The sequence below is a fragment of the Diabrotica undecimpunctata genome, chromosome 4, assembly GCF_040954645.1.
Source record: "Diabrotica undecimpunctata isolate CICGRU chromosome 4, icDiaUnde3, whole genome shotgun sequence".
In the NCBI taxonomy this organism is placed as follows: domain Eukaryota; kingdom Metazoa; phylum Arthropoda; class Insecta; order Coleoptera; family Chrysomelidae; genus Diabrotica; species Diabrotica undecimpunctata.
In genome coordinates this window covers 119,735,555-119,761,504 of record NC_092806.1, presented here as the reverse complement: position 1 = coordinate 119,761,504, position 25,950 = coordinate 119,735,555, and the positions used below count along the sequence as shown (strand labels likewise).

The 25,950-nt window shown below is 31.6% G+C and overlaps 1 protein-coding gene across 3 annotated transcripts in view; it reads right to left on the bottom strand.

The window, feature by feature from the left end:
* LOC140439922 (uncharacterized) overlaps positions 1–25,950 on the bottom strand; it is a 180,354-nt gene that overhangs the window by 111,352 nt on the left and 43,052 nt on the right. Inside the window, exon 1 of one of the 3 annotated variants that reach the window (XM_072530098.1) lies at positions 15,406–15,774. The exons of 1 other annotated variant lie outside the window; for it this stretch is intronic. The gene's annotated coding sequence lies outside the window, so the exon portion shown is untranslated. Of the gene's footprint in view, positions 1–15,405; positions 15,775–25,950 lie in introns of those variants that run through there. One more of the 3 variants, XM_072530096.1, reaches the window with a different exon arrangement.

The window sequence follows — 25,950 nt, the reverse complement described above, 5'->3', positions numbered from 1 at the left end:
TTTTTGAAGATTTTAAAGACTAATTATTTTCGAAGTAGTTATTATGTATATTTGAACTCTCTAAACAATGTTTATGTTATCATAAATTATACTAGAATCATGTGAACAGAATTGTAGCAGATAGCATGATTAAAGAGTAGTACACCCTGTTACCTTGACACCAGGTTAAGTTAGTTTAGGGGTGACTCTGAGTCAAAACGGAAAGTGGGGGGAGCACGTAAAAGCGGTGAGTCAAAGAGCTGTGGTGAGATCCGCCCTATTGGGAGGTATTATGCCCAACATCGGAGGGCCCAAAACTGAGGGGAGGAGGGCCCTTCATTCGGTTGTGCAATCGATCATACTCTACGCTGCGCCTGTCTGAAGTTCTGCAGTTTTAACAAAGGCATTCAGAAAGCAGCTCATCCGAGCAGATAGGAAGAGTCTATTGAGGGTGGCGTGTGCATACAGAACAGTCTCTGCCGAGGCGTTAGGAGTTATCACCGGGTGTATTCCGATGCACATGCTAGTGAAGGAAAGAGGAAGAATATACGAGAGAAGAAATGAAGACATAGCAACAGAACGTTTAAAAAAAGAAGAAAGGGAAAGGTCCATAATGATGTGGCAAGAGGAATGAAATGAGATGAGAAGGGTGGCGCAGTGGACGAAGTCGTTGATTCCTAATTTGAGAAGATGGATGGATTGCGCGTACCGGCGTTTGAATTATTTCCTGAGGTAGATGCTCACAGGACATGCTTGCTTTAGGGCATACCTTTACAGAGTTGGAAAGGCAGAAAATGACAAATGCCTGTATTGTAAAATATCGGACACTGTCTCGCACACTCTATTGGTATGCGATAGACGGATAGGTGAGTGGAGCCTGCTTGAGAGAAAGCTAGGAATTAGGGTGCAATCAGTCACTGAAGTAGTGGAGGAGATGCTTAGGTCGTCAGATCGGTGGAGAGCAGTTCAGAAATATGTGAGGAAAACATTGGAAAGAAAGGAACAAGAAAAAAGGCAACCCGAAGGTAGGCCAAGAAAGAAGATAAGGCAGAATGAGAAGGGGTGAGATTGAACATGAACAGGGAGGAATAGAGGGAGAGAATAATTCCTTCGTAGTGGGAAAGTGCTAGAATGTGTGAGAATTGTGCGTGAATGCCGTGCCGATGTTGAGTCCCAATCAGGGCGATCTGGCCCGTAATTCACCGCTGAGGAGGGTGTTTTTTTAGCAGGTAGGTCTCTGGCATTGAGGCGATGGTGTCCGAACAACACAAGCGCGCGGCCTCGGATATCATCGTGGCCACGCTGGAGGAGTCCTCCATAACCGAGGCTGGAAGGCGGTTCTGCCCACCTTCTAGGAATGTATGTTTCGAACATTTTTGGACCACCCCCCCCCCCTCATAAAAGAAGAAAAAAAAAAGCTTAAGTTGGTTGTTGCCACTTAGTAGATCAACTGTTTGTTCGAGCCGGGAATTTGTGCATTTCTTTAAAAAATGTAATCCTCTATCATCAATCTAGTGTCTTAATAATCAATGTTTGTTAGTTTAATTATTAATTTAAGGGTAACCTGATCTCGTTATGTGGCTAGTTAAAATTACTTTATAGACGAGGTTCACTTATGTTGATCAGAGAGGATTTAAAAAGTATTGACAATTTATAAATCGATTTTAAATAATTTTTAAATTTTTTTAATAAATTTTATTAGAAGAAGGTTTTGCTTCATAGTAATTGTTTTATTAAAATTATTAAATTATTTGAAAATTTAAAGCCTAGGTGGAAAATTATTTATACAGAAACAGGCGATGTTATGGGTTCACACTAATTCCAAGGATCTTGTTTTTATCTAAACTCTTTCTATATACTTCCTTAAAAGCGCTTAACTGAGAAATATGTGCAAGTCTTGCATATTAGAGTTACAATAATGAACAGTTCAAAAGTCGGATTCCTATTCTGTTCCTCATTCTCCCTGAGTTATGTTTTTTCGCTTTCTTTCGCATAGTAAAACTATACAAGTTTATAGTTTCCCAGTTTTACCCTTTGAAGATCTGGATCATTAAAAATGTTTAGTGCGTGCAGAAAACTATCGTGACTTTAATGAATTACGACGCTAATCAACTTACATTTTCAGTGTCTGTATAAAACTCCCAAAAATTGTGTCTCCCCACAACATACCATTAATTTTACTAATTTCTTCTCTTTAACTTTATATTGTGTTTAGGTTTTTATATTATTAGTTTAAGCAAGTAGATTTGTAAGTTGGTAAATTTAGTCTTACTATATATGCTTACAGATTTTGACAAAATTTAAGTTAAAAGAATATACACCATCTTACGTACTTATTAATGTACCTAATTATTGAATATAAACCTATCGTTAAATATTTAATTAACACAATATAATAGTTTTAAAGCAGTTTACTCTTTCCAAACAACTTTTGGTATTAAATACAGTACAAACAAATTAAAATGACAAAAAAATATTACACTGCAACACTGAAGGCCAACAACATACATGAAAAATGGAAAACGCGTTTATTACGTACAACCAGGTACAAGTTTTGGTGAAATGGGAGTTATGGGAAAATTAAGAAGTATGCACAAAATATCAAAAGTGACTTAAATTCGGAAAATAATTAGGTATTTTTTTATGGTCTTTGCGGTAATTTTATGGTAATTTTTAATTTAACTTTATATCAAACCATTTGTCTATTGCGTTGATGAGTATACTTGAAAATATTCGTCCCATTACAACTTACACTGTGGACAAAAACAAAAATATCTACTAAATGCACATAATAAAAACATTAGAAAATAAACTAGTTAAATATTTTAAAGTGTCCAAGAATTGAAGTGTAGTTTGTTAAATATCGGTAAGACATTGCAAAAATATAAAAAAAAATAATAATATACATAAAAAATATAAAAAAGAAACAGTAAAGTAATGACATTGTTTTCTCGAATATTAAAAAATCAGTAAGTAATTCAAGATTATAAATTAATAAAAATCATTTTATATAAAATTTATCAATAGAGATGTCATAAATTTTTTTCGAGATGAAGGCGATACCGTGTTGTTGGCATTAGTATTGAAAGATCTTCACATTTTATAAGAAGATATGTATATAATATGCAGTAATTACGGCATACAAGTTAATGTCACAAAAAGAAAGCAGAAGATCTTCAGTAAGAATTAATATGCAAACACTACCTACAGTAAATAATACCTTCATCAAAAATTTAATAACCAAAACGTTAAAATCCGAAAACATATTGAAATTGACAGGTCCATGTAAAAAAAATATTCAGATACTTTGCGCATTAAATCGACTAAAGTTGAAATTTTGCTGAAATTTTGTTTTTCATATAAAGTAAGTAAGTAGTCATATTTATTTGCATTTCCAATTTATCAATATTTCCAAATGTCCAACTGAGATATTATATTAGATCCTCTAATTTTAGGAAAAAGTACTTAATATCATGCGATGGCCTGTGGATGTCTAGAGATATGTTGGAGATAAAGATTATAGTAAGATAACATAGTATAAAGTATGTGTTCTACCTTTAATATAGCGAGAAATTGTAAAATTGTTGTAAAAAAGTTGTAATTAGTGGATGAAGCATTATGCATAGGAATATATGAAGGTGGAGGTATATAAAAGGAATGTGGAGGTATATAAAAACAAAATAAATGTTAAGGTGAAACAAGTATACGAACAAACATTATGGTATGAAACAGTTGACAGTGCCATAGATGATGATGTACAGATGAATTTTGGGAATAAATAAAAGGAACAACATTTATCGCATAAACAGATTCAAAAAAATACCATTAGAAAACTAGAGAGAAAAAATGTGTCAGAATACATTCAGGTTTTCGAGATAAAAAAAATATCGTAAATAAAATCAAATCCTATATCGTATATCTATCGTATAGGAAACTTTCTTTTACAAAATATTAATATAATAAACAAAACAATATTATAAATTCATATCGATATCATCATAAAATAAAAAAAGCTACCTTGAAAACAAGTATTGTAGCAATAATTGATTTAGACTAAGAAAATAGCTCAAGGGTTATATAATTATACTAAATATCTATAGAATAAAGTATAAAATTTAACATATTATTAATTATTTTTGTGAAAATTTCCATATTATTACCTTTCGCAATCTATTAATCGTGTAAATTGTTGTTTAATTGCCTACGTGTAACGTAGTAGGAATGTAATTAAGAATGTTTATTGGAAAAAGTTATAGTTAGTATTTATTGTTCGTCGTCTTCTTTTAAAGATATATTAGATAACGGGGATATTAAAACCAATCTCAACATTGCAACAAAACCTTAAGTTATCCTACAGGTACAGACAATCATAGAATAGAGATCCGATGAAGAAGAAATATGGCCTAGGTAGACCATCAAACCTAAAGCAATATATGTAGTTGTCGCTTCAAGCGCAGGGCAATTATTGAGTAGTGTAAAGTGTGTAAAGTACTAAGTACTTACTTAGATATGCATAGTAACTGTCGAAAACATATTTACCAAACAAAAAAAGTCTACTCCACCATGGATTCTCAAAATAGTTTCTATTAATACCTCCCTAACAAATTGTATTAGAGAAGCACATCACAATTTTTATTAAAATCGTTAGTATTTTTATTATTGGATAAATACAGCGATTATATACAGATATATACAGATCATTCCAATACAAACTTTCCGATTGCAGTAGTGTATTTATATGTCAATTATATATGCTATACTTGATGCTCTTAAATTCATAAAAATATTGGAATAGAAGAGAATAACGAAGCACAAGTGTATAAAGGAAGCAACAAAAAGTAACAGTGCAGAAATCGAAAAAAAAACAGTGATTAGTGATACAAAGTAATTCATTAAAGCCACTCAATGTCGGGTAAAAACGGTGGCAATTTATAAATTTGAAACTCAAGAGGTAATGAGAGATACTAAGGCTGGGCATAGTGTCCCAAAAATCAGATTTGGCCAGGTATTAATATAACTTCTTATGATTGGTCACAATTAAATTACGTCTGAGTACGTAATTACAAATTCTATAAAACTCTTTGTTACAACTCAAAATGGGGTTTATCCGTAAACCATAATATTAATAGACTGTTCTGTATATCAGATTTACAGACAAAAATACAAAGTATCTTCGAACCTACGACATAAACTAGAAAAAAACTGATTGTAATTTATTATATTGTATATAATTTATTGTATTTTCACAAATTATCTACAATAAAAAAAGTTGCTTAGGACTTTTGATTGACTTTTTAAAGAAGTGGCTGCTGAAACCCCAAAATAATACATGCACTCCTTAGAATATCGGAGTAATCTGTAGAGAAATTACCAAAAAAAAATCAAATTGGATATTTTGTATAAAATTTTTTATTTGGCATAAAAACATTTTATACAGAGCAAGGATACTGTAACGTAATGGATTATATTTTGTTCTATTCTCCGTGGCGTTATAAACTTCGCCATCGAGCAAAAAGGCAGAAGATTGAATTTAAAGGTAATGGGGGCAAAAATATTGCTAGACGGGAAGTGTTATTTTGAGAGGCCACATTAAACAAGGAAAGAGAGTCATTTTCCTTGTTTATGAAATCAAATTTATTTGAGTTATGTTATTGTTTGTCCCATCTGCCATATGAATATGCTTATTTATATTAAATTTTTTTAACAATTGTGTCACATTTTAGACTATTATCGTTATTATATAATTAAAACTTTCTTGTTTAAGACTCATTCTGAAAAATATTTTATAGCTACTTTAAAGTTGGCGCCTTTGCATTCCCGGATATGTCCTTCATATTAAGATGCCACTTTTATAAATTTTTGTCTCCTTTTCATAACGATTAGATTTCCTCTTTTGTTTTTTTGCTTGATGGTTTTAGCCGACTGGAAAACATGCCTCCATTCCTTACTATCTTGAGCAATCTCCATCCAATACGTAGCCTAAAGATTCTTACTATTCTTTCGTCAGAATGTCTTCTGAGGTGTCCTGCCTCTGGAGTCCTCTGGACAATATTTTTATTATTATTTAAGTAATTCGATATAGTTATTCGAGATTTTTGTTAGTTTTTATCCTGTATTGTTCTGATGCTTTATCAAGGACAGGCTCAAAGATCTTCCTTAGGAAGGAAAAGACAGTTCAGATTTGATTTCACGTACAGGGCGCCTGTGCTTCCGCTCATACGTATTTCGGCCTGATAGGCCTCTTCAGAACGGCTTTCACAGTCGCTCTGAACGTGAAAATAAATCTTTTCTGTCTTAGGAAGCAACTCTAACATGGCTTCGTATAGACGCAAATAGCGACATCTGATATTAAAATCCGTAAATCCGTTTGGTTTCGAAAATTAGTTTACGGATTTTATCTTCCTTAGGATTTTTTCCCAAACGCTTTGTCGCTATTTGGATTCTATTCCAGCCAATATAAAGCTGAAGGTCTCCATCCACCCCTGTTTAGCAATTTCGGTAGTTTACTAAAATATGGCGACAGAAAGCTATTCATCGACGAAAATAGAAGCGAGTTGTAGGCAAAAAATAAAAAAAAAACAATTGGTTTTATTGTAACTTGTACGACCTGTTTCGGGTTCTACAATTTGAGTTTATCTTCAGGTCGCCTATCAGAAATTACTTAACCAATAAAAATACTAATAGAATGGATCAAAGTAGGTATACTAACAACTCTGTTGTACCACTGTATGCCACTGGCGTGGCATGTCCAAACAGAAAATTTTAATGTTATATCAAAGTGAGATGGTCAAATTTCCTTCGAAGATATTTTATTGACCTATTTGTATGTAATAATTTATGCATCCCTAACTCATTCGTCATTGGTTTGCATATTGGCAAAAATAGAACCATTGGCAAAATAAAACCATTTTACTTAACATTAAAATAATTTTTTCTAGTTTTAATGGACAAAACTAATATTTAATAGTAGCATAATACTACTATTCGCTTATAAATATAATAACAAGTATGTTTCTCAAATTCCCAGGTTTAAATAAATTAATTTACTTGATTATATTTGACATGTGACATGACCAAATGGGAGAAAAACAACTTAAAATAATCTGCTATGCAGACGACGCAATACTACTCTCACAAAAGTGAAGATGATTAACAACGTATGCTGCACAAATTTAATATAACCGTCAGAAAATTTAACATGTTAATTTCACCAAAAAGGACAAAATGCATGGTTACAACAGCAAATTTACTAAGATGTAAATTGGAGCTGGAAGGTCAGATAATAGAACAAGTGATGGAGTTTAAATATTCAGGCATCACATTATCTAGCTACGGAAAGCTAGAAACCGAAGTAAAAGATCAAGTGGATAGAGCAAACAGAGCCGCAGGCTGCCTAAATGAAACAATATGGAGAAATAAAAATATCAGAAAAAAAACGAAGGGCAGAATTTACAAAACAGTCATCAGACCAATAATTACATACGTGGCAGAAACAAGACCTGACACAGAGGGGAAAAAAATAATGTTAGACACAGCAGAGATGACAACACTTTGCCATTGATGGCAAGACACTATGGGACAGAGCTATAAGTACACATATACGACGTAGATGCAAGATGGAGAAGATCAAGAACTGGGTAAGAAATAGAAGAGTAGAATGGAACGATCATATAAGCCGAATGACAACAAATAGAGTAGTAAAGACGGCAAGAGACGGTTTCCCAATAGGAAGATGATCAGTAGGAAGACCACGAAAACGATGGAACGACAACTTACTGCGGGCACATTAAAAAACAGAGAGTGATGTCTATATAAAAAGGAGAGGAAGAAGATGTAAAATATTGAAATAAAATTGTAATCAATTTTCTAAACTAAGTATCAATATATTGAGTTTTGTATTTAATTTCTTAACGGAAATTGTGCATAATTTCAAAATTTCACCTTGCATTATTCATAATAAATTCTACATAATATAGTTTAGTGGGATCAAGTTATTAATGAGCTTTCAAAAACATAAAAATATACACGTTACTTCATTAAAAATAAAGATTACGACCTATGCTAGACTTACGTGAACCACCCTGTACATTTAAGGTAACGGGTCTCAGCGTTTTGTATAATTTTTTAAAATAAGTACACAAACAACTATTTTATTCAATTGGTTTCCATACTGTTAAAACTAGAAAGAGAAGCATTTACAACTAATACATTTTAGAAAATTATTGTATATGTATACTTATTCTAAGACGTTAATAAAGGAAATACTTGGTAAGAACAGGAGATAAACTAATAAATTAGACTTTTACAATAACTATTCGATAAGTGGACAATACTGTGATAATAAAGGATAAGCTTGAAGACATATAAACAACCACTAAATGATATTTAAACATAATCAAGGTTACGAAAATATGAGATGTGAATGTAAAGCTGCGTCTTTGTATTTTTTATTTCAGGTTAATTTTGAAATCTGGTCTGGAGGTTAAAACTTCACACAAACAATTAAGTTTTATTGCGAATTATTCACTACAACTAACATGATAAATATGGCATTAAAATAAACGAACCTTAGTTAGTTCTTAAAAGGTCTCAGTAATTTATAGACAGCTATAGATAGTTTGAAGAATAGAAAGATAAATGTTTAATGTGTAAAAACAATACTCAAAAATAAACAAACTCAATTAGGGGACTTACTGAACAAATTAATAATGAACTTTGATCAGATAAAAGGCATATATCGAGCACAGTATAATTAAATCTTGCCCAAGTACTTTCGATCCCTAGATCATCTTCAGGGGAATTTCGTCAATTGTAGCCTATCCGGCAAGAACAAGATGTCATAAACATATAAATGTACATTACACTACACTACTCCATTTGTAGTGTAGTGTAATGTACATTTATATGTTTATGACATCTTGTTCTTGCCGGATAGGCCACAATTGACGAAATGCCCCTGAAGATGATCTAGGGATCGAAAGTACTTGGGCAAGATTTAATTAAACTGTGCTCGATATATGCCTTTTATCTGATCAAAGTTCATTTATTCGAGCATTCAACCTTATATTTAAATTAATAATGGTTGATTAATAATAGATTGAAAGACAGAGAGTTCCAGGTCATAGGAGTACTTCCTGGCTAAAGAACCTTAGACAATGGTATGGAGTAAGTACAACGACTCTCTTCAGAAAATCTGCTGACAAGGTCCAGATTGCGTTGATAAAAGCAAACGTTTATCGTGAATATGATACTTGAAGGAGAAAAATGAGCATACGGGAAAACTTAAATTTAATTTTGTAGACCATAACTGTCAACATAATGATGAGATATAGAAGTACAAAAATATAAACACAAAACAGCAAGAACAGAACCTTAGATGAGCTGGGACATTGGATCGAAAGAAAATTTAGAAAACAAGGGGAAATGAATGTCTAAAAAAGCATGAAATCAAGCATGATTGAAATAAAAAGGGTAGATATGTAGGAAGTTAACTATTCAGTTATACCATAGCGATTAAATAATTATACCTTAAATTACAGCACTTGTGAAAATTAAACACAATATATTATACTTCTTCTTCTTCTTCCTTCTTGTATGTAGGTTGTAAAGTGTGTTTCTTCTTTAATATTAGCCTCCTAAATTGTTTAAATTATCGCACAATCTTTTTCTTTGTCTTCCAATACTTCTTCGTCTATTTGGTAACTTATCTTAAGCTATTCGTACTATCATATCCTCTGCCATTCTACTAGTTCGTCGAAGTATTCTCATCTGTTGTTTCTAATAGTGGTCTCGTTTTAGATGTATCAGGTGTTGTCTCCGCCGTGTATGTTAATATAGGTCTAATTGCCGCTTTATAGATTCTTGTTTTGTGTTTTGCCTTAGGTATTTGTTCTTCCAGATTGTGTTATTAAGAGATCCCGCCGCTTTACTTGCTTTTAAGCTTTGTTGTCGTACTTTTTCTTTAACATCTGTGAACTAGTTATATCTATTCCCAGATATCTAAACCTTGCTTCCTGCTTTATTATTTTCTCATCAATTTCGATTTTACATCGTAGTGGGTATTTAGATGTTGTCATACATTCTGTTGTTTCTGCTGATATTATCATATTGTATTTCTTGACTGTTGTATTGAAGATGTGTGTTATTCTTTGAAGCTCGTCTTCTGTCTCGGCAATTCATGCGCGTCATCTGCATATCATAATATTTGGATTTCTTTGTTCTTCATTCTATAACCATGACCTTTACGTACAGCTTGTATCATTTCGTCCATCATTATATTAAAAAAATGGGCTTAACCAGTCACCCTGTTTGACTCCGCTTTGACCTGGTACACACTGTATTAGTTTCCCATTTATCTTTGCCTGTATTCGATAATGGAAGTAGATGTTTTCGACGGTTTGTATAATACCGATTTGTATCTTTCTTTTATACAGTAGGTAAAACACGACATATCATACGATATAAAAACTATTCATGTTAGAAAAATTCATCTATGTGTAGAGTTTTTTTTGCAGAGGCACTTGAAGACTGAGTGTTGTATAAAGATCAACGATGTACACGATATGTACATAATAAATAACATTAATTACGCCGACTACACCGGAATAATCACAAATAACGACCATGATATGCAGTTAATGCTAAATAAAATAAATACCGCACAAAAAACATACGACTTGAAGATAAATGCTGGAAAAACTACTACTTTTAAGAGTACAACTTCAAGTAGATAATAATTTATCATTTAATTGAGTTAGTGAAAACAATCAAATACTTAGGAATGATGATGAATGACCAATGGGATCCTCAACAAGAAATAAAATTCTGTACCCAACAAGCAAGACAAGCTTTTATTGAATTTAAACCACCACTATGTAACCGTAATCTTTCCTTTAATCTCCGCTACAGGATGGTCAAATGCTATGTATGGTCCATATTGTTATACGGCATTGAGACATGGACGTTAAAAATACACACCATTAAAAAGTTGAAAGCCTTCGAAATAATGACCTTGTGAAGAATATTTCGCATAACATGGAAAGATAGGGTGAGAAACGAGGAAGTCTTAACAAGGAAAGATTGACGTCAGGAGAAGAGTAGGGTGGCAGACGAATGTTGTGGCTACATAATATAAAGAAATGGACATTATAAATGACACTGACGAGTTTTGAACGCCGCAAAGGACAGACGTATGGCCTTAAGATAATTCGCCAACGCACTATAGGTTCATGGTACTATAAGAAGAAGAAGAACTTAAGATAAATTTATATTTACATGTCAACTTAGTGTCAACTATTTAAAAATACAGCATTGCATGAAGAAGAAAAGTTTGTCTCCTCTAGCAACCTTGATACGGGTTTGCGTTTTGCTGTGGCCTTAAATAATTCATTCATATATTGTTTTGTGAATGTTTGAAAACTTGTAAAAAGTTTTTTTATAATTAAAATTTTTTAGTTTATACTCTTGGTATTTATAAACACAATAAATGAGTCAATTTTACTTAATTGCCAGTTAACTACTAAAACGCTACCAACTTAGATGTAGGTACATATTTATTAACGTCACTAACAATTATAGTCCAGTTGAACTTTGATTTCTAATTAAAGTTAGATACCTTAGAATATTGAAAAGTATATTAAAATGTCTATAAAGAAAAACCCAAATACAAGCACGTAAAAAATTTAACAACACAAATTTTGTTTGTAATACACAATGAAGTGTTTAATCTTGGTATTCCTAGGGACACGTTAGGCATTAGATAAATTACTTAATAATATAACATGGATCGACGAGTTTTTAACATAAAATGCTCCTGGAGCTTTGTAACAATCAAACTAGTCTCTATATAGAGACAGGAGTAATAAATAAACCATTCCAAGAAATATTGTAATAATATACGTGTAAGATGATAAGAAGACACATTGCAATTGAAATAAGATGTAGAACTTGCAGATAATATGTACAGTCTCAAAATTTCTTGATATACAACAGCTCCTTATTTGGCAAGACTATCAGCAATCTTGTTAATATAATTCTTTTTATGATCTTGAATCCAAAACAAAGTTAATTTGTTTTGTTTTGCCTGCTGTATATCAAACCGAAGTTTTTACGGAATAATAATTTGTAGACGTTAGTATAACTTTTAACTTCAATATAGTTTGGATGTTCAAGGTAATCAATAATTTATTTAAAAATGGGAGATTTTTCAGATACTCCTGAATACAAATATTGATTGCTATTGGTTTTATTTAACATATTGTAGGAGTATTTTAATTGATTAAAAGTCTAGTGTAAAGACCAGCAATCCGTATTTCTAGTCCTTTCTGGATTTGTGCTCCATTCGTATAATAATAAATATGTAAGGTAGTACTCTAAAATATGATTTTGTTTTAAATATTTCAGAAGTATGGTTATTTAAAAAGAAATATCAACTACCCAGCGACAGAAAAGACAGTAGGAAAAATTAACAAAGCAAACAGTAAAGATTGTTTTGATACAAATTCAGAAGCCAGAATAAAAACTAAAATACAATTATATATACGCCGGTATATTAGGAGCCACACCCTTCCGGTAGGGATCTATGGAGGAGTATCACCGAGATGCAAGCCCTTATCTCTTGCCGTACTGCTCCACCATTTGCCGATCAGACACCGTCATATTCTAGTCTAAGCTGCAGATTTGTTTAGAATTTTAAACTGCTGCGTTAGCTTTTTTTATTTTTCTGTACACCGAACCAGGGCTTAAACGCAATCCATTTAACCATTCGACAGTGAAGCGAATGCGAGTCGGTTGCCTGACCCGCTTAACTATGTGACCGACTAAAATACAAATAAATATACTAAATACAACAGAAACGGGGAAGAGGTAGAAAGCAGCAAATACAAAAGCAAAACTGACCTGTAGAAAAAAGAAACAAGAATATTGGGAAATAAAGTTACAAGATATGAAAAAACACAGAGATTAAGAATTTTTACCATAAAGTCAAAGTTAATAAACTTACAGGTCTCGGAATAGAATGCTTTTGCATAAGTAATAAAGGCACGCTAATGTACGACTACCAAGAAAACTAGAGAGGTGGACATAATACTTTGATTAACTGCTAGGCCTAGAGAAAAATACCAATAAAATATAGTCACAAACCGCACCGAACCAAAGCAATAATAAAGCCGAAATAAATGAATCCTCAGATCAGAAGACAGCGGAACTAATAAAGCAGCCAAACAATAACAAGGGTCTAGGAAAAAATGAGAGAGAAAATGAGAGTCTGTGGACCACCACCACAGACCTATTTCGAACAGCTGCTAATAAAATACGATGGGCCATTGTGGTAGCCAACATCCATAGAGAATAGGCACTAGCAGAAGAAGAAGAAGGAGAAAATGGTATAACAGCAGAAATATTCAAAAAACCTGGACAGCTATTACTCAAACAAATAACCAATTTTAAAAACGAATTTAAAAATATTAAAAATTACTATAAGGCTGGAAAAATGAGGATCTCCGATCGACAAAGAGGAACATAGCAGAATATGACAAAATTATAGAGAAATTCATTTATTAGATGTAGCATATAAGCTATTAGCTTTATTCATAAGAAGTTGACTAACAAAATGTGAATCTGAAATAGAAGGGGAATATTAGGGAGGGTTTAGAAGAGATCTCCAATTGATCAGATTTTTACGATAAAACAAATATTTCATAACAACTACGAAGAAAATCTAGGTTTGCATATTATGTTTATATACTTTAATCAGGCATACGACTCAATCGATAGAGAAAGACTATATGAAGCAATGGATCTGTTAAAAATAACTTTTAAGACCTTAAAAGAAACATTAAATAAAGTGATCCTGGAAGGAAGGTTATCAGAGTCTTTAACGGTAAGGAAAAGATTAAGGCAAGGAGGTCCAGAGTCCACAACTTTATTTAACCTTATCGTAGAAGCTATCCTACGACAAATTACTGTATAGACATATAGTAAAATATACTACAAGAGACAACAGAGTTGTCGCTTTTGCCGATCATATAAAATTAATTGCGAGATGAACATCAGAACTCATAAGAATAATCAAAAAAAAAATGGAAACAATATTAAAGTATAAATAAAAATAAATCAAAATTCTTTGAAATGAGGGCAAATAAAACGGAGCCCGAAGATAATATAAAAATAAGTAGCAAAAGTAGAAAATATTATTTTGAAACACAGGATAAATTCAAAGACCTTGGAGTGACTACAAAAATAGAGCCGAAGAAGATGCTGAAATAAAAAAAAAATACTAAAGGAAGTAAAGCTATAAGAGCACCAAACAAAATGATCAGATCTAAGTTAATATCCAGGAATTCCAAAAACCAGGATTTGTAAAACGATTTTGCAACCTTCAGTTATGTATGCCACCGAAACTTGGGTGTTAAGTCAGAAAATACACAGAAATTGGAACAATGGGAAGGAAAAATATTACCCATATGGAGGGACGAAGTACAATGACGGAGAAGAAGAACAAATAAGAAAGGAATGGATCTTTACAACCAATCAAGCATAATACAAAAAGTAAATGCACGTTGGATGGGACATGTGTACAGGATATCCACCACGCAAGAGACATGCAAAAAATCTCTTTTACATACATCGAAACAGAAATAGAATTTTTAAATAGTCCAGTTTTATTACAGGTTCGAGTAAATTGGAAAAAAACGTACGTATTGGATAAAAAAAAACGTATGGAGATGATTTCTGAATTTATCGGTAATGTATAAACAAGATATGATAAAGTAAAATCTATCGTACGGATGTGTCAGAGCAGTGGCACCTAAATAAACAAAAAGAATCCAATAGGGGTAAGAGAGGAGGAAGGTCTCAAATATTGTTTATAGATCAAGTAGACGAGGCAATGAAAAGAAAAACTTTTAAAATGGAGATTGGCGGTATAAAATGTGCTGAAAAGAACAAATTGGGGAAGGAATAAGGTAAAAACTTTGAAAGGCCTTGTAATGTGACCAAAATAATTTTAAAACTATATCAGATACTGTACTAGCATAATTATATTTTAAATATTAACATGTATTTCATACTATAGAGATGATTACAATATAAAGTAAACAAAACAAAAATCAGTCATCGACATCAAGACCCTCCATAAAAAATGAAAGAGCTAACTAATTCTATAAGTTATGGATACTAAATTAAGCAAAAAATTAAAGGAATTTATTATTTGATGAAATCTAGGAATATTTTAAGACAACTAGAAAACTAAATAAATAAAACAAAATAGGATTTTTGAAAATGTAAACATACAAATATATTAATAAAAGTTAGAAGATTTTCCTAAGAAAATATCTATAAATATTCATATACTTTTGGATACACATACCTAAATACTTAAAGCTTGTGAATATCTAATCTACTATCCATAATAAAAATAATGCTTACCTAGAAATTTATATACAAATAAATATAGCGTTTTATTATCAAAATATTGAATTTCCTTATTATCTGTATACTATTTTATTTCCGTATCTTCAACAACCAGAAAGTACCATAAATCAAAAGGAAGGAAGAAGTAGCTGAAAAGAAAAGAAAAGCACACTGGGCAGAGTGCAGTATTGCAACCAATCACTATGACTGCATACTAAGTAATCGTTACCTCATCGGATTCTCACCGCAAAATAAAAATCTTGACGCTTCGTCAAAACTATATGCTTAAAAATAATTGGTCGACCAGAGGAGGGAAAAAGAGGTTTACATTGAACGAGCGAACTGAACCTAGACCTACAAAATGTAATAATATCGAGCCAATGACATGAAGAATGTTGTGGAATGATTAAAGTAAAAGTGCAATTAAATCGAAATATATATTATTTTATCAATTAGCAGTTTACTTATTTTGAGACATTTTTGGGTAATTACACTGACGTTTAGTTTAATGTGTATTTTCTAACGGTACAGTCTTTTAGATTAGTAAAATTCCGTTCAGTGTAATCTGGTATTTATTTTATACATTTTTTAAAAGACACTGATTGTGCAGTAAAATATTTTTAACTAACGTATTTATTATGCTTCATGCAGTTTTGACTACTCAATATTGATCGTTTCGAGAATTTCTAACGTTTGTGTGGTAAGCTAGTTGAATGTAATAGTCTTGATGTTGTTGGTTCATCGTGTTTAATCTAGTTTGCGAGGCCGCTCCCGTAGGAACAATGTCTCTGATTCGGTTTCATTGCGGATTTTTGTTAAAATAGGCGATACTGATTTAATAGCTGTAGGTGACGATCGTGCAAAAGCAACATCAAAATTACAATTTTTTGTCAAAAAAAAAATAATAATTGGTCTAAATGCTGACAAATTAAGTTAAATGAATTAAAGTCAGTATCTACACATCCATTTTACAAACAATGCGAGCAAAACCATGCCTGTTGGTATAAATAGTGCTCGCATACCATATATATGTCAATATAGCAAAATATTTGGGTATTACTTTAAATGGTAGAAGACACCATATCAAAAATAAAAAAAGCTCAGCTTTAAGTATAAACAAATGTACTGGTTATTGGGAAGACAATTAAAGCTCCACAAGGCATCTAAGTTCCTGTAGTTGGCTGTATACCATATATAAACATTTTTTTTATTAAAAATCCTTTATAAAAGGTATATAATTTAAAAAACCCAATTGGGCTATATCACAAAACGTTTTTGGAATCCATATTCCATCATCAGTGCACTAGGTGGGTATAAATGTATTAAGCCACTAAATATGTGGGTAAGAACCCGTTAAAACTTGTTTTTTTTTTAAATTTAGTTTACCTTATATGGTGGTAAATATTATGATTTTAAAGTTACCAGTGGATTTGGTAACATGGAGACGTATGACCCCACGTGAACTAGCTGGTCCTGAGACGATGTGTCTACGAAGACTTAATGAAAGCAACTGAGCTAATATATCCTTTTGTAAAGGATTTTTAATATTTTTTTTTTACAATTAAAGCTGTCAATCTACAATAAAACACTTTTGTATAAACAAATATTAAAACCAGTATAGACTAAGGGCCTCCAGCTTTATGGTCGTGCCAGTAAGCTGATTTAGATATAGTACAGAGTTAGTTAAAAATTAAGTCTAAGAAGCATTGTGAATACCGCTTGGGATTACAGGAACAGCGACTTTGATGGTGACTTGTAAATGGACATTGTCAATGAGACAATTAGTCATATAGCCAAAGTAGCTAAGAGTCACAAACAACGACTCCTTCAACATGGTAATGTCGAGGCCATTTAGCTCCTTAAAAAAGGGAATCTAATTAAACGACTTAAGAGGTAGAAGCTCTTTAAGTTAGTGAAGTGAAAAGCAGAGTACATAGATCTTAGAGGTTAATAACCTTTGTAAAAAACTATTATATTCTAAGGAACATCAGTGAGCCGATCTGATACTGAATTTGGAACACTTTTAGTAATTTTTTCGGAAAGAATTTCAAATTAAAATTTTTATTACTTTTTAAGAAACTGTAAATTTTAGGCCTAAAAATAAGCAACAATAACAAAAATACTAATGAATAACTAGTCTAGGAGCATGAGGGGATTGAGTATACACTTTTATGTCCTTTCGGTACATTGAAAAATGAACAAAATGACGCTTGGTATTTTACTAAAAACTTGCGAATTAATTTATTTATAAATTTAAGCTAATGTTTTTCTTAATATGATAGTATAAGTTTGCCTGAGAAAAAATGGTCGCAAATTAGGGTTGCCAGCTGTTATAAACGCAATGTATCAAAGATAACGTAAAAGACAGCTAGCGCGCAAAGCTACTGATTAGAAGTATCGGTTATGTGAGTTTTTAGAGCATGCGTCGATAGATATATAATAATATACATATAATCCCTGGTCAAACCAGTGTCGTTGCACTCTAACTTTCTTTTACCTGATCTTTAATCCCTTGCGTTTTTAACACCTCACATCCCCAATTTGCAACCATTTTAGGGCAGTGGGATCTATTAATACCATATCTTGGTCAAAAATTAACATAGAAACATTTTACAAAGCTTAAAATGATCGTTTTGAGTTGATCTATAACTTCCATTGGCCTATTCCAAGTTTATAGCTTACTTTATATCTCTATAAACAAATTAATTCGCAAGCTTTTAGTAATTTTTTTTTGTTTAATTATTTTAACTTTTTTATTAATAAAAATAAAATAATTTTAAAAATTTTTTCTAACGCTAAAACAATTACCTTTACAATGAGGGGTTTTGAAAGTTAATCGCACAGATGAAAGCTGAGTAACACTTGGAAAAGCTCCATTGAATGCCTATTTTGAAATTGTTTTTCACGAAATTTGTTATACCTCCGGTTATAATAAGCGAATCAAAGTTTACCAAAAGCTATTTTATTTTTCTATTTATTTTTTCAGAAGAAACAATTTTCTTTTTGGTAAAATTAAGTATCTCTAACAGTTTAGGAGATACAATCATTTAAACATTCAAATTGTTAATAACAATTTATCTCACAGGTTTTCAGCCCGGTATCCTCAAAAACTGGAATGTATGCACCAAAAAACCTAAAAGCGTCAAGGTACCGAGGGGATATAATAATAAATACTCCACTACCCCCCCTCCCGGCTCCTATAGTAAAAACAACTCAACTAATTAACTGTCTATATTTCGGAATTATCTAAATAAAAGGCAAAGTACATAGGAGAACAAAAACAATTTATATTTACATCAAATTAATGTGGTAAATGTTATAAAAAACCACATAATTTTTGTTTATTACTGTTTTTTAACTTATTAAATTATAGAACTGGTATGTTTAATCATTTACAAGATTTTTTTAGATTATACAATAACGAACATAAATTATGATATTTACCTTCAAACCTGTCCAAATTTATACACAAATCCGAAAGATATAGTTACCTTAAAAAGTGTTAATGATGTTTTAAATTATTGGTTCGGATGTGCAATATCCAAGACAAGGTAAATATTATTATAAATTGGCATAATTAAATAGTTAGAAATTGCATAAAGTATCCGTTATATTAATTTATTGAAAAAATGTCCTTTGTAGATAAATTATTACAAAATTTAGACATTTTACGAAGAAAGAGATTATCGTATTTATGTATAATTAATACACATTGATATGAATATTTCGGTAATCGAAATGATAACTAACTTATTTAACAATTATTATAATACTAGCGGACCCGAAAGACTTTGTTCTGTCAAATTGATTTGGAATATGGCAGTTTATTTCTTTAATTCTCCTGAACAGAACCGTCACCATGATTATAGAGCGGTGTGTGAGGGTCAGCTCGGGTGACCTAAGTATCTTCGCTTCCACGAATTTTGGCCACCCTTTTGGACCCACTAAAAACCCGGACTGGGATATCTGCCAGAGGGCTTCAAACGAAGAGGGGAACTTAAGGTTCTAACCTGATTGAAAAAAACATTGTATATCATAAAGCACTACAATAAAAATAAAACAGATTTTTGTTAATAATTATGATTCACTTGACTTACATTAAAGTCATTTCATTATTCTTTATTACATCGGTTATTAACCCTATGTTAATAATAATAATAAATAATTAATTATCTCTATGTTTTGTCATGGAAGCACCACTTTATAAAAATATTTGTCACCTTTAGGTTCCCACTATCCCTTTAGATTATTTTTCAATCAGATTTGAATCTTAAGTTCCCCTCTTAGTTTGAAGTCCTCTGGCAGACATCCCAGTCCGGGATTTTAGTGGGCCCAAAAGGGTGGCCAAAATTCGTGGAAGCGAAGAAACTTAGGTCACCCGAGCTGACCCTCACACACCGCCCTATCATCATGGTGACGGTTCTGTTCAGGAGAATTAAAGAAATAAACTGAAATAAAACAACGTCTGTCAGGTCCGCTAGTAATTTAATATAAACTTTATTGGATAGCATAAAGTTCAAATTGACTCTACATTTAGTTAGAAAGTATTTGTATGGGAAAAAGAAAAGTGCTGTTTTAGGGTTTTCCCGAAAACTATTCGAATTTTTCTTGCCGTAAAAACCATCCTGAGACTTTAAGGAACATTTAAAAAAAATAATTGTTAAGATTGGTCCATGCGTTGTTGAGTTATGCGCTTACCAACACATTTTGCGATTCATTTTTATATTATAGATTTAAACAACAATTTTTAATATAGAAACAGCGTTGTTAGTGAGCCTTTGTACTTCCTTTGAACACATGATACCCGCTAACTGAGTGCTAATATGCTCAATGTCACATTGTTTTTTCTACGTATCATTCAACAGTTTCCAGATGCAGTCGAAATGTTTTTAGCCTTATTTACATTGCCTTATTTACACCTAAAACAAATGTTTTTTGCTAAACTTATCTGTTCTAATATGTTGTTTAAAAAGTAGTAAGCATCCAGAAGATCTGTTCTGCCCTACTTGTCTAAAACAAGCCGTGTCTAAATAGGCTGTGGTTGTTCTTATTGCTTAAGGTTTGCTAGACTGTTAATTGATTTTCTGCTGTCTTCTTTTTCTTTTTAGGTTAGGTCTATGAACTTTGTTTACTAGGTTATGGTTAATAATATTTGCAATTCCCATTCCCAACTATCTCGCCATACCTTTTGTGGTCTTACTGATAGTTTACTTCATTCTAGCTTTCCATTTAAACTCCATTCCATTATAATTTATTCTCTCTACATACTTTCTTTGTTTCCTCCTCCTTAGACTACTTATTAAATATTATTGTTCTCTCATATCCTCATTTTATCCTCAGTTCTCCTAGTTTTCTCTACGGTTTATCTTACTGATCTTATTCTGATTTGTTCTGTGATCTGTTTTTCAAACCTAAATATTTTGTTTTCCATATTAAGCTGCTTATCGAATTCGTAAAAGTTGTTGCATTTCTGATTTGAATAATTTTTTTTTTGTCAGATGTCTGTTATATTTGAACGATATTACATATTTTAAAATTTTCCTCAGAACTCTAGTTTTTATTTTATTGTGTTATTTAACCTTTTGGCCTTTGGATACAGTAACATAGAGCTTTACAGGTTACACTGCCAGACAAAAAGACCAACGTTGGAACGCCACAATACAACATTGGAGATCTTACAAAGGTAGACAATCAAAAAGAAGACCACAGATGAGATGAGTAGGTGACATAAAAAGAATAGCTTGAACAAATTGGAAGTATGTTGCTCAGGATACAGACCGATGGAAGGAGTTGAAAGAGACCTATGTCCAAAAATGGACGATAGAAGGCTAAGAAGAAGAGAAAGAAAGTATCGCTTAAGTAGCATAGGGTATTAATCTTCCCATTTTCTACTTTATACCCACTAACTATTTTTGCTTTCTATTATTTTGTCCATTATCCTATCGAACAGTAATGGGCTTAAATGGTCACCTTGTCTTTTCCTTGTATCTATTGGTATTTTTTAGATAGCACTCTTATAGTTTTTGTTTTAGTTATGAACAAATTTAGTTCTAACACTTCTGCAGGTACATTTTTTGAAAGATTTTAATAAATCCACGAAGAATATGAAGGCGAGTATGTTGTGTTCAATGGTTTCTTGACTCTTTGACGAATTATAAAGATGGAGTTTGTTGTCGATTCTAAATTTCTGTTGTTCTTCACATATATAAATCATGCTTTCTTAATCTGTAGCTATAATTTTGTTGAAAATTTTTGTTAGTTTGCAGCAATATGTCTTTAGCAATGATATTCGTAATCCAAAAAAAGAAATCCTATCAAGAATCGAACAAGCAAGGAAAACATTCATGAGCATTAAAACATTTTTTACAAGATCAGACCTTAGTCTACAGCTTAGAATCCGAATGATCAGATGTTACGTTTTTTCTGTCTTACTGTATGGCTGTGAAAGTTGGACAATTGACTCCGAAATAGAAAAAAGAATAGATGCCTGTGAGATGTATATGTACAGACGAATGTTGAGGATTCCATGGGTACAAAGAGTTACTAATGTTGAGGTACTTCGTCGCATGTGTAAACAAAAAGAATTACTAAGAATAATCAAAGAGAGGAAAATGCAATACTTGGGTCATGTGCTGAGAGGCGAAAGATATGAATTACTTCAAGTTATACTGGAAGGAAAAGTACAGGGCAAAAGATCAGTAGGAAGACGCCAGAACTCGTGGCTGAAAGACCTGAGGAGATGGTTCGACCGCTCATCCGCAGAGATCTTTCGCGCAGCAGTTTCCAAAACTACAATTACCATTTGGATCGCCATCCTTCGAAAGGAGACGGCGCAATGAGAAGAAGAAGAATGATATTCCTCTATACTTTCTATTTTTTGCCAAGTCTTGTAGATATAAATAAATCGATTATTGTTTCTCATCTTGATCTGCTAATTTTCAACCATTTTAATCTTTTTATAGTTCCTTTATCTCGCTTGAATTTTCCTGCTAATTATAATATCTGGTCCTCATCTTCTAAAAATTTTAAGCTCTCGTATTTGGTTACATTTTTATCTTTAAATATTTGTTTTTTTTTAATTTCTTTTTGTATTGAATAGATTTTTAAAATATTTTGCACATTTTTTAAACTTTAACCGGCTCACCGGTTAATAATATTCTTGTTTAGGACTTTTTAATAATCATAATTGGGCTAACTTAAGTTAGGTGTTAAAAAACACATTTAGAAACAGCACATATATACCATCAAAGCAAATTGGTGGACGAGAATGAATATCTTAAGAACGTTAACTCACCGTCGATGGGATCTGAAGTATTATTAACAGTATTTAGGTCAATAATTCGTTGTACAATAGATTATGGCAGCACCAGTTATATGTCTGCTTCTAGAATGGATCTATAAGTACTTAACAGTTAATCACAACAATGCATTACGATTAGGTCTTAGAGAATTCAGATGGAGTCCAGTCAAAATTCTAAATGTCGAAACTGATAAACTTCCGCTAGGGATAAGATGAAGGCAACATTTACTGATTTTCTCTGCTAGATTATTAACTAATCGTCAAAATCCTGTGTACTAGTTACTAAAATAATAAGACAACCTGCAGACAACATTAAATAATTTCCACAAATTCCAAGACATCTCCTAACTAATATAAAAATCTCTTTAACAACCCTCACAGCAGGTTCATTTATACCTCGTTGGAAAATATATTTACCGACCATTAATGATTTAGTGACAAAATATTCTAAACAAACTACTTCTGGTCAAATATTAAGGTAGGTTTTCCAAGAGCAAATCACTTCTCATAATTATGAAGATTTATATTCTACTAATGGTCAAAGGGGGAATTGGGGGTAAAATGAGTAGTAAAGGTGAATTATTTGTAATATTTTATGCAATTAACTCTATTGCTCCTAGCAATAAAAATGTAGCTATATGCACGGATTTGTTAGAATTAATCGATTTCATAAAAAACTGCATAATAAATATCTAAGTTAACTAAAAATAAAAAAAACACGTTCATACACAGATCTAATTTCGTAATTTAAAAATTAAAGGCGCAAAAATGTTTATCAATTGGACATATTAGAATGACCATTACTTAGCAATGAGTTACTTTATGTATGTAATGTATGCAAAGCATATTTTTGTTGATTTTACACTATAAGAACCCTCTAAAAAACAAGAAAACCCATCTACAAAGGATGTTTAAAGTATTTTGCGAACTCAGAATATTTTTTATTTTCTGTGCTTCTTTTAATGCTATTCTCTGTTGATTTTTCGATACTGATTTATTACAGTATTTTTGCAATTTTTTCTTCTAACCCATAAAAGTTTTTGTGCTCTCCTCTTTATATATATATATATATATATATATATATATATATATATATATATATATATATATATATATACATTCGATTTCTGTATAATTTTTGTTAACATATATGCTATAATTTTTGTTAACAGTTATCCTTGATCTTATCCTGGGTGAGCTGGCCATAGTATTCCAATATCTATGAGTAGTATGGCTCTTACGATGTATGTTTTTATTTGTTATGGTATATTGAAAGTTCTGCTGGTAGATAGATATCATTGTTTAATCATTATATATATATATATATATATATATATATATATATATATATATATATATATATATATACGCACCAGTGGATAGCTCCTCCTTATATAGGAAATTTACATATAATAGGTCCTCCACTGTGGTAGGTCCTCCGTATACGGAGGACTTATCGCAATCATTATAAATGAGGTCTAAACGTCATTCTAAACCATTGAGCAAAATTTCAGATGGATGAGTTATTGCATGTTTTTGTACGTTTGAATACTTTAGTTCAATATGATCGCCACATTACTTGTTGTGTCGCCAGCGTCGGCGTATATTTCGTTATGTATATTCAAATTATAGTTTACCGACCTTAGTTCTTCCTATTTTTATATTACGGTGGTTTAGTCCTCCTCTGGAATAATGATTCGAAAACTACTTAATAGTCTTCCAATCTTTCTTTAATATTTAAAGTAATATAATATATATATATATTTTAAACGAATATACATTATATTGTAAACGAATCTGATTATATTTAAGGGCTATATATATATTATTGATAATCATTTGTAAATTTTTAACAAGGGCTAACGAAAAAAAATCATGTATCTATGGTCGCTATAAATATTTAATTTTAATCATTATTTATATTTAAAAACAAATAATAAAAATATGAACAAAACTGAATATATAAACACAAATAAAAATACTTAACGAAAACTCAGAATATATTGCAAAAACTGAATTTCGAAAAAAACTTGGACATTTAACACTTTTTATATTCATTTTGAACGAAGACCTTTATTTTGAGCCAATTTTTATTTTTTAATATATCAGGATTTTTTAAAATCAGATCTTCACATTCCGATTTTTTGGGGGGCCTCTTTTGTTTAATGTGGGTTTTAAAATACATTTTGACTACTTTCTTCTGATTTTCTGTCCACGGAACTAAAACCCTTTTTTATTTTTTGCCTTCATATCAATTATTCCCTTTTTTCATTATTACAACTTTTTGGACCTTTTGATTCAATAACATCATTGGTTTCATTTTTTTGTTCCCCAAATACCTCGTTATTATGTCCATCATCATCTTCCATAATGTCTTCTTCCAAATTTATCTCTATTTCTTCTAAACTTTTTCCCTTGAATTGACCTGCTTTACCTTTCTTCATTAACAGGAGCAACTTAGAGATATTTACAGTTTGATAAATGTCATCGGGGAGTCTATATGAAGATCGATGAATTCCTAATGTGTGCCCCATAAATGAAGCCAGTTACTCCATGTCATTTTCCGACATGGTAAACAACTGGGTTAGCGTTGCTAGATGTTTTCTCAGCCTTGTACATGTAAGAGCAATAGGATTTTTAGCTCCGCATAATTTAGCATATTTTGACATTACTTCATACCCTCGAATTAGTTTATCAAATTTTGGATTAACAAAAAGGTAAATACTAGGTGTTTTTAAAAGTAAATCTCTACATTTTGTAATCATTTCTAAGTGTTCTTGTACATCCTTACTTACTAGGAGGGGTACACCACGTCCCCTTTTACCTTTTATTACTATTCTTCTAAAACTTTTCATTAAAATTCTTTCGGTTTCTGAAATTGTTTCAGAAAATTCTTTATAACATTGATTATCTTTAGCGCTAATGTAACTCTGTATGGTCATTCTTTCTAATTCACCAGGGCGCCTTCTATTTAATAAGATTAGACGGCAATATATAGTTTCTAACAGAAACATGTAAGGACTAATATCATTATTATTTTTCTGTAATTTATTACAAGATTCATTTGCCCTTCGCACGAGATAGTTTTTCAATAGCTTAAGGTCACTTGCTAGTGGTATTAACGTCACTTTGTTCCATTTTTTCATGTCTAAATCATTTGCAGCTTGACTGGAAATATCATATTTCCAATTTCCTTCTATTATTTGTATTAAAGATTTTAAGTCAGCTTTAGCGCTGGCACTTTTAACTGTAAACTCAGA